Source organism: Capsicum annuum, chromosome 3 (genome assembly GCF_002878395.1).
Source record: "Capsicum annuum cultivar UCD-10X-F1 chromosome 3, UCD10Xv1.1, whole genome shotgun sequence".
Classification (NCBI taxonomy): domain Eukaryota; kingdom Viridiplantae; phylum Streptophyta; class Magnoliopsida; order Solanales; family Solanaceae; genus Capsicum; species Capsicum annuum.
In genome coordinates, this window is record NC_061113.1 from 116,779,205 (window position 1) to 116,787,927 (window position 8,723).

Below are 8,723 nucleotides of genomic sequence, written 5' to 3' on the forward strand. Positions count from 1 at the left end.
AGATGTTTTATCTGTTGCAACAAGTAAGTGAATAATTGCAACATATTCTTACCTGTTGGAATTCATGTTACGCTCCTAAATATCTGTTGCAACAGATGAAGCGCCTGTTGGGATTGATGTTACAACTAAATCACCTTTGAAACTGATTCCGACAGATGAGTGACAGTTGCAATAGATAATTAACCTATTGTGACAGATGACTTACCTGCTGCAACAGGTTATTAATCTGTTGTAATAGATGTTGTAATCGAGTTCAGGTACTGTTGCAATAGGTAACTAATCTGTTACAATAGATATGTCAAATGTTGCAATAGATGACTCATCTGTTTAAACATGAATCCAACATATCAGTCTTCAGTTGAAACAGATGTCTCATCTGTCGCAATAGATGATTTATCTGTTTAAACAGATGGATCTTATGTTGAATTCATGATTGGGTTCTATCCATTATTGGAAAATAACAACATAATAGCAGTTACCCAGATAACAAATTCAACTAAAAATCATAATTTGACTTACCAACGTTTCCTATGAAGTAATGCCAAAGTGGAAAGTGATGTTTGAAATAAAATTTGACCTAAGAAATTGATCAAATAGCAACAGTAGCGAAAACAACAACAAATGGTCAACAAGAACAAGATGAAAATGATAATGAAGTAGAAGATGATGATAATGAAGCAAAAGATGATGATAATGAAGCAAAAGATGATGAATGAAGCAGCAACAACAATGAACAACAAAAATCGCTAAGAGAGATAAAACAACAATGGATGAAACAAGAGAGAAAGACACCTTCTTTCCCTCCGTTTTTCATTATATAGGCTAATATTTGGATGAAAGTATAAATTTAAAAATTTGTAAATTATTTTCAAACTTCCCCAACTTTCTTAGTCCATAATAAAATAATTGTCAACTCCACTTAATAATTAAGACTTGTATCACCTACACCTCATTTTAAAAATCTTTTGTCACCTGTGGCCCAAACCCCTAATACTACACATGCGCAAAATACTAAAAATTAATTGCAATATTTTAAAATTAAACAACACATACGGAAATGAAGTTCTTGAAAGTCAATTAATAATTCCAAAAAAACATAATTTCTAAGTGACAACATAATATTATTATTGATCCTAGATTAGTATTTGCCTAAGTGATAACATAATTTTGACAACATAAGAGTATTATTGATCCTAGATTAGTATTTGCCTAAGTGATAACATAATTCACATAAACATTTATTCACACAATCCCCGCCCCCCATATGCAGTCACCGTTTCTCATTATTACATATACCGTTAATTACAAAATAAGTGAATGAAATAGAAAGCTCGTAAATAACTAAAAACTAATTGACAAGCGTTTTACTGTCCATTTCCATCTTAAGCGACACTTCTTCACCTCCAACCTGTGAACATAAAGAAAGCACCAACATATACCTCGAATTCAAAATATACCTTTAGCGACACATAACCAACCTTTGGCACTATCGAGATCCTTGGGATCTCAGGGATCCCAAGCAGGCTCACACAAAAGGGATTATGCGATGCACAAAGATTATTTCAGATTCACATACAACAACATTCTACTGGAAAGAACATTTAATTGCAAATAGAGGAGAAAAATGTCAAAAGCAAATAGCATAACAGCCAAGAAGTTACAAAAATGCTCAAAGAAGTAGAAGGCTTACGACATAACACATTTAAAGTACGCAAATAAAAACTAATGCATCGTTAAGAAAAACTAACCGATTAGTAGCGAGAATAATAAATATAAATAAGAAAAGTGTGCTTCCTAAAGTATAACTAATAGCGATTGATAGTATCCGAAGCAGCCTCAAGTCCAAAAGCAAAGGAAAGGAAATATTCTTTTAATAAGTGTAGAGAAGAGAAGTAGTATTTTCAATTCTTTTTGCATAGAGAGAATAGGATTTGAAAAGTTGTTCCAAAAAAGAAGAGAAAATTTAATTATATAGTGGGCAATCACAAAAATAAAAGGAAAGAAGAATATTCAGAGAAATCAGTCAAAAGGATTATTTTCGTTTAAACTAAGAAAGTGAATCAATTTAATGTCAGAGTTACCATAATTAAACAAGTAAAATTTGTCTAGCCTAAATAACAACAACAACATACCCAGTGTATTCCCACCCAGTGGGATCTGGGGACTGTAAAGTGTACGCAGTCCATACCACTACCTCACCACTACCTCAGGTGAAGTAAAGAGGTTGTTTCCGATAAACCCCCAGCTTAGAACTAATAACAATATAACAAACATAAAACATAAATATATATAAACTAAAAACGCTAGCCACAAGATAATACTAGATCCACAGGGTAATACTAAAACTATAAATCCAAAACCATTGACAACACTCAACACTACAAATAAGAAACTACAGACATAAAAATGAATACTCCCCTACTATTACCGACACACTCCCACCCCCTAATCTTCCTCCTCCATACGTTCCTATCAACGGTTATATCCTTCATAAGCTGTAACTACTCCATGTCATGCCTAATCACCTCACTCTAATATTTCTTTAGCCTACCTCTACTCGGCCTAAAATCATCCATAGACAGTGTCTTACACCTCCGCACTGGAGCATCAGAACACCTCCTCATTATATGCCCGAACCAACGTAACCTCACTCTCACATCTTGTCCTCCACCAGAGACACTCCCACCTTTTCCCGAGTAATCTCATTCCTTACCCTATCTTTCCTGGTATGACCACACACCTATCGTAACATTCTTATCTCCACCATCTTTAACTTCTGGATGTGGTATTTCTTAACTGGCCCACACTTCGCTCCATACAACATAGCCAGTCGGATTGCCAATCTGTAGAACTTACCTTTAAGCTTCGGGGACACTTTCTTATCACATAAAACTCCTGAAGTGAGCCTCTATTTCAACCACCTTGCCTCAATACGATGCGTGACATCTTTGTCAATATCACTACTGCCCTGAATCATAGACCCCAAATACTTGAAACTCTCTCTTCTGAATGGCCTAAGAGTCTAGCTTCAGAACCACGTTAGCCTCCTGTGACACATCACTAAACTTACACTCCAGGTACTCCGTCTTGGTCCTCTCAACCAAAATCCTTGAGGGTCAAGAGTCTGTCTCCAAATCTCCAACTTATCATTAACTCCTCCCCGATTTTCGTCAATAAATACCCCATCATCAGCAAATAACATACACCAAGGCACCTCCTGAATGCGTTGCATTAACACATCTATCACCGAGGCAAATAAAAAAAGGACTAAGAGTCGATCCCTGATGCAACCTTATTAAAACTAAAAAGTGCTCTGAATCTCCATCTACCGTCCTCACAATAAGTCTTTGCGTCATCATACATGTCCTGAATCGACCTAATGTATGCCACGGACACTCCTCTATCCTCCAAGCACCTCCACAGAATCTCCATGGGCACTCTATCATAAGCCTTCTTAAGATCAATAAACACCAATCGCCTTCTTAAGATCAATAAACACCAATCTTTCTCTCCCAAAATTGCTCCACTAATCTCCTCACAAGGTGAATAGCCTCAGTAGTCGAGTGACCTGGCATAAAACTAAACAAATTCTCAGAGATAGTCACAATCCTTCTCAATCTCAACTCAACCACCCATTCCCAAACCTTCATAGTGTGACTCAACAACTTAATACCTCTATAGTTGTTGCAACTATGGATGTCTCCCTTGTTCTTATATAAAGGAATCATCGTACTCCACCTCTACATTTCAAAAATCTTCACTGCCTTAAAAATAATGTTAAACAACTTTGTCAACCACTCTAAACCTGTCCCGCTAGTGCTCTTCCAAAAATCCACTGGAATCTCATCTGGCCCCGCTGCCTTACCCCGACATATCCTGCGAATTGCCCCCTTGACCTCCTCAACCTTAATATGCTTATAATGACCATAACCGTAACACTCCTCTGACTTCTCAAAATCCTTCAACACGAAACCTTTGTCCCCTTCGTCATTCAAGAGCTTATAAAAATAGGACTGCCACCTCTTTCTAATAAGGGCATCCTCAACCAACACAGTACCATCTTCTTCTTTGATGCACTTTACTTGGTCTAAATCACGAGCCCTTCTGTTTCTGTCCTTGGAAAGCCTATACAACTTCTTATCCCCCATCTTTCTCCTCTAAAACCTTATACACGCTCTCAAATGCTACAGTCTTAGCCATCGTAAACGTAAGCTTAGCCTCTCGCCTAGCTACCTTATACTCCTCCTTATTTTTCTGTCTCTCCTCGTCATCCTTGCTCTCAACCAACTTGGCATAGGCCACCTTCTTAGACTCCACCTTTCTCTTAACCTCTTTGTTCCATCACCAATCCCCTCGATACTTACTAGATTGACCTCTCAAGACACCCAACACCTCTCTAGAGATCTCCCTAATGCAAACAGTAGTCGTCTCCCACATACTATCCATATCCGCTCTACTCTCCCAAGCCCTCCTACTCTTCAACTTTTCCTCCATCTCCAAAGCACTAGCCAACGTCAAGCTACCCTACTTAAGATCATGGAATTTAACAAAAATATGAAGACACCACATAATTTCAAACCAAGGCGTGTAATCCCATTAGTTATTATGATCCCACAATCATCTACTTAATCAAAATGTACCATAATCAGTTGAGTAAAAATCATTTGTCCATACCAAATGAGAATAAAGACTAAGGAAATCATAGAAACATAAAATTTATCAAAAATAAACAATTACAGGAGCTGTCACATAATTTTATTCCAATCACATATCAATCAATTCAAATAAAATTTTTAATTAATAGCAAACAAATTAAAGCCTACTATAATCAGCTATCAATTCAAATATTAAGAGAGGTCATCGGATTTGTAATAAAATCTTTAGCTTTATCAAGTAAAAGACCACCACAAATTCGAATTTCAAAAAGATGAAAACAGATGACTTAAGAACATCAAAGACTACCAAAATTCATCTAGGACCAAAGTGATCGAGAGAAGTAGCAAGAAAATCATAATTTTGACCTGATTCAATAGCATTTCAGCAATGAAAATTCTACCAGTAAATCAAGGAGAACACAAATTCTAAAATTGTAACATTAGAATCCCAATAATAAAATCAAAATCAATGAAATTTGGGGCTTTTAACATATGATAGTCTACACAAATTAACAAGCTCAAATCACAAGAAATTAAATCAAAAATCTCAACCAACTTTCATCAATTTCAGATAACAGAATCTGTCCAAAGGAAAAAAAAGAAGGGGTAGAAGATAATTGAAATTTGGACGTGAAAATTGAATACAAAATCAAATCTAGAGATGGATTCTTAAGAAACCATACTTTTTTATGACAAATTGGTCAGCGGTGTAGTTGGTTTCTGACTGAATGAAGGAACAGTCGCGGCGTCAGAGCAGCTGGTGAGGTTTGTCGGTGTTTGATCAGTTCTTCAAAGAAGATGGGCGACGGTAATGTTGTTGTGGAGATGAGGGAGAGAAAAAATATAGAGGGGTTGCGGCGGAAGGGGTATTTTTGGTGAGGGTGGCATTAGTTGGATGGTGTTCTTCGGTGTGGAGTTGTCGGTGGTGGCTGCAACTGGTCGTTGGGCTAGCCGCTGGTGCTGGTTTTTGGGCTTGCTGCCGGTGCTACTTTTTGAGGATAGCGGCGACGTGGAAAAAGAAGAGATGGAAGATTGAAGAGGGAATGAGCGACTCTGTTTTAGAGAGAGAGTCCATTTTTATTAAGGTTTTAGTGTTGTGTTAATTATAAGAGAGGATATGGAGATTTAATCTGAGTCGTTTGATTAGATTTGATCAACGGTTGAGATTAAAATTTAAAAATTCAGATGGGAAATGAGTTAAAATTAGGTTGAAGTTGGATTAAATAACATTGAGTTGAGGATTTTAATTTAGGGTCAATTGAAATTATTTTAAGATAAGATTGACACAAATTGGATATAATTGGTCTAGAATTTAAATAATTGAGAAAAAATAAATTTTGGCCTGCTATTTAATAAATATAATAAATAAAAATGATAAAATTATTATTCTCCAATGAATAAATTATGTAAACTAAATTAACGACACGTAATATATTATTTAAAATGACGACAATAATAATTTAAAATAAAAATAGACACCCATAAATTATGAATATAAAATTTAAAATTTACTATAATAATAAGGGATAACTACATAATTTAGCAAACATAGACACCGAATTACCCTATTTAGCCCAAGTTTCAATTAATTACAATTCATAGCCCCCCTTTCCTATTAATTATGGGAATCTTTCAGAAATAACGACACTTTATTGTAAAACTCACCTTCCATAGTCATATTTTACATAATTATTATTTGTAGTTGTTGTATTCAGTTTATGCCAGCTGTATTCGGTTTTATCAATAGTTTGTATTCATATAAAATATAAATACAATACCTATTTAGCCGTTGTATTCGATTCACAACTGTTGCATTCACTTTTACTCAGTGGTATGTATTCATAGAAAATATAAATACACTACATATTTAGTCTCGCAAAAAACACTACCTTTTTTTCCTTTTTCCTTTTTTATATTTTTTCTTTTTCGTGTTTTCCTCGGTTTTTCCTTCTTCTTTTTTCTATTTTTTTCTTTTTATTTTTTCTCTCTTCTATCTCTAACTTCTATTTCTCTTTCTTCTTTGATTTTTTTGCTTTCTTTTTTGTACTTATTTTCTTTAGCATATTTTTTTGTTCTATTTTATATTTTTTGTATTTTCGAAGAATATGACTACTCGAGCACAAGTCATGGATGATAACGTAAATACCATAATTATTTATCATATTTATATTCACACTGTGATTTATATTTTTGTATTCATTGATACAACTGTATTTGTATTTATATTTTAAAGTTCGCGCTTGTATTTATATTTTGTAGTCCTCATTTGTATTTGTATTTATAGTTCACACTTATATTTGTATTTATTAGTTCGCACCATCATTTATATTTTATATAATTCTCACTTGTATTTTAAAGAACTATTTTATGTTTGTATTTTATAATTGACTATATATTAGATTGGATTATATTTGTATTGGGGTTTTACTGTGTTTGTATATTTTGATAATATTTATATTTGTATTCTATTTTTATCGATGCCTTTTTATTTTTAAAAAATTATTTTGTATTTGTATTTGTATTTGTAAGTTGATTGCATATTGTATTTAGCCGTGATTATGTACAATTTATCATTTGTATTTGTATACAAACAAGTAAATGCATTAATTGTATTTTCTTGATTCTAAATTATATAAATATGCAATATATCGTTTGATACAAATATACCTTTTTGTATTTGTATGTCAAAATTATCATTCGTATTTGTAAATAAATAAATATCACCTTATACAAATACAATTACAAATAAATGAAACAAATAATTTTATAAATACAAATACATATTGTATTTGTATAAAAATTTGAATTGTATTTCTTTTTCATTTTTTTCATTTTTTTCATTTTTTTTCTTTTTCTTTTTTTACTTTTCATTTTTTCTCCTTCCTTTTTTTTTTTCTCTATTTTCTATTACGCTCATTTTTTTTGTGTTTTTTCTCCTTGTTTTTTTCTCATTTTTTTCTTTTCTTTCCTTTTCATTTGTGTGAACTAGCAAACACAAATACAAATATGAACTATAACATACAAATACAAATGCAAACCATAACATATAAATACAAGTGCGAACTATAAAATACAAATACAAATACAAATTTGAACTATAATATAGAAATACAAGTGCAAACTATAAAATACAAATACAAATGTGAACTATCATTTATATTTTTTAATTATTGAAAAGGAAAGATTGATTTTCTTTCTATGAATACTTGTTTGTATTTATTGATATGAGTTGTATTTATTGACATAAATAAATACAATTCAAATTTTTATACAAATACAATATGTATTTGTATTTGTAAAATCATCTGTTTTATTTATTTGTAATTGTATTTGTATCAGGTGATATTTGTTTATTTATAAATACGAATGATAATTTTGACATACAAATACAAAAAGGTAAATTTGTATCAAATCATACATTGCATATTTATATATTTTAGAATCAAGAAAATACAATTAATGCATTTGCTTGTTTGTATACAAATACCAATGATAAACTGTACATAATCACGGCTAAATACAATATGCAATCAACTTACAAATACAAATACAAATACAAATACAAATTAATTTTAAAAAAATAAAAAGGCATCGACAAAAATAGAATAGAAATATAAATATAATCTAAATATACAAACACAGTAAAACCACAATACAAATATAATTCAATCTAATATATAGTCAATTATAAAATACAAACATAAAACAGTTCTTTAAAATACAAGTGAGAATTATATAAAATATAAATGATGGTGCAATGGTGCGAACTAATAAATACAAATACAAGTGTGAACTATAAAATACAAATACAAATGCAAACTACAAAATATAAAGACAAGCTAAAATATAAATATAAATACAGTTGTATCAATGAATACAAAAATATAAATCATGGTGTGACTATAAATATGATAAATAATGTGGTATTTACGTTATCATCCATGACTTGTGCTCGATAGTCATATTTTTTGAAAATACAAAAAATATAAAATAGAACAAAAACATAATAAAGAAAATAAGTACAAAAAAGAAAACAAAAAAATCAAAGAAGAAAGAGAAATAGAAGTT

The 8,723-nt window shown here is 31.8% G+C and overlaps 1 long non-coding RNA gene across 1 annotated transcript; it reads right to left on the bottom strand.

Moving 5' to 3' along the window:
- Positions 1–1,050: 1,050 nt before the first annotated feature.
- Positions 1,051–5,814, bottom strand: LOC107863552. The gene is made up of 2 exons (XR_001672319.2): positions 5,339–5,814; positions 1,051–1,408 (listed from the first exon to the last, which is right to left on the bottom strand). It is a non-coding gene; the product is annotated as an uncharacterized LOC107863552 (long non-coding RNA).
- Positions 5,815–8,723: the final 2,909 nt, after the last annotated feature.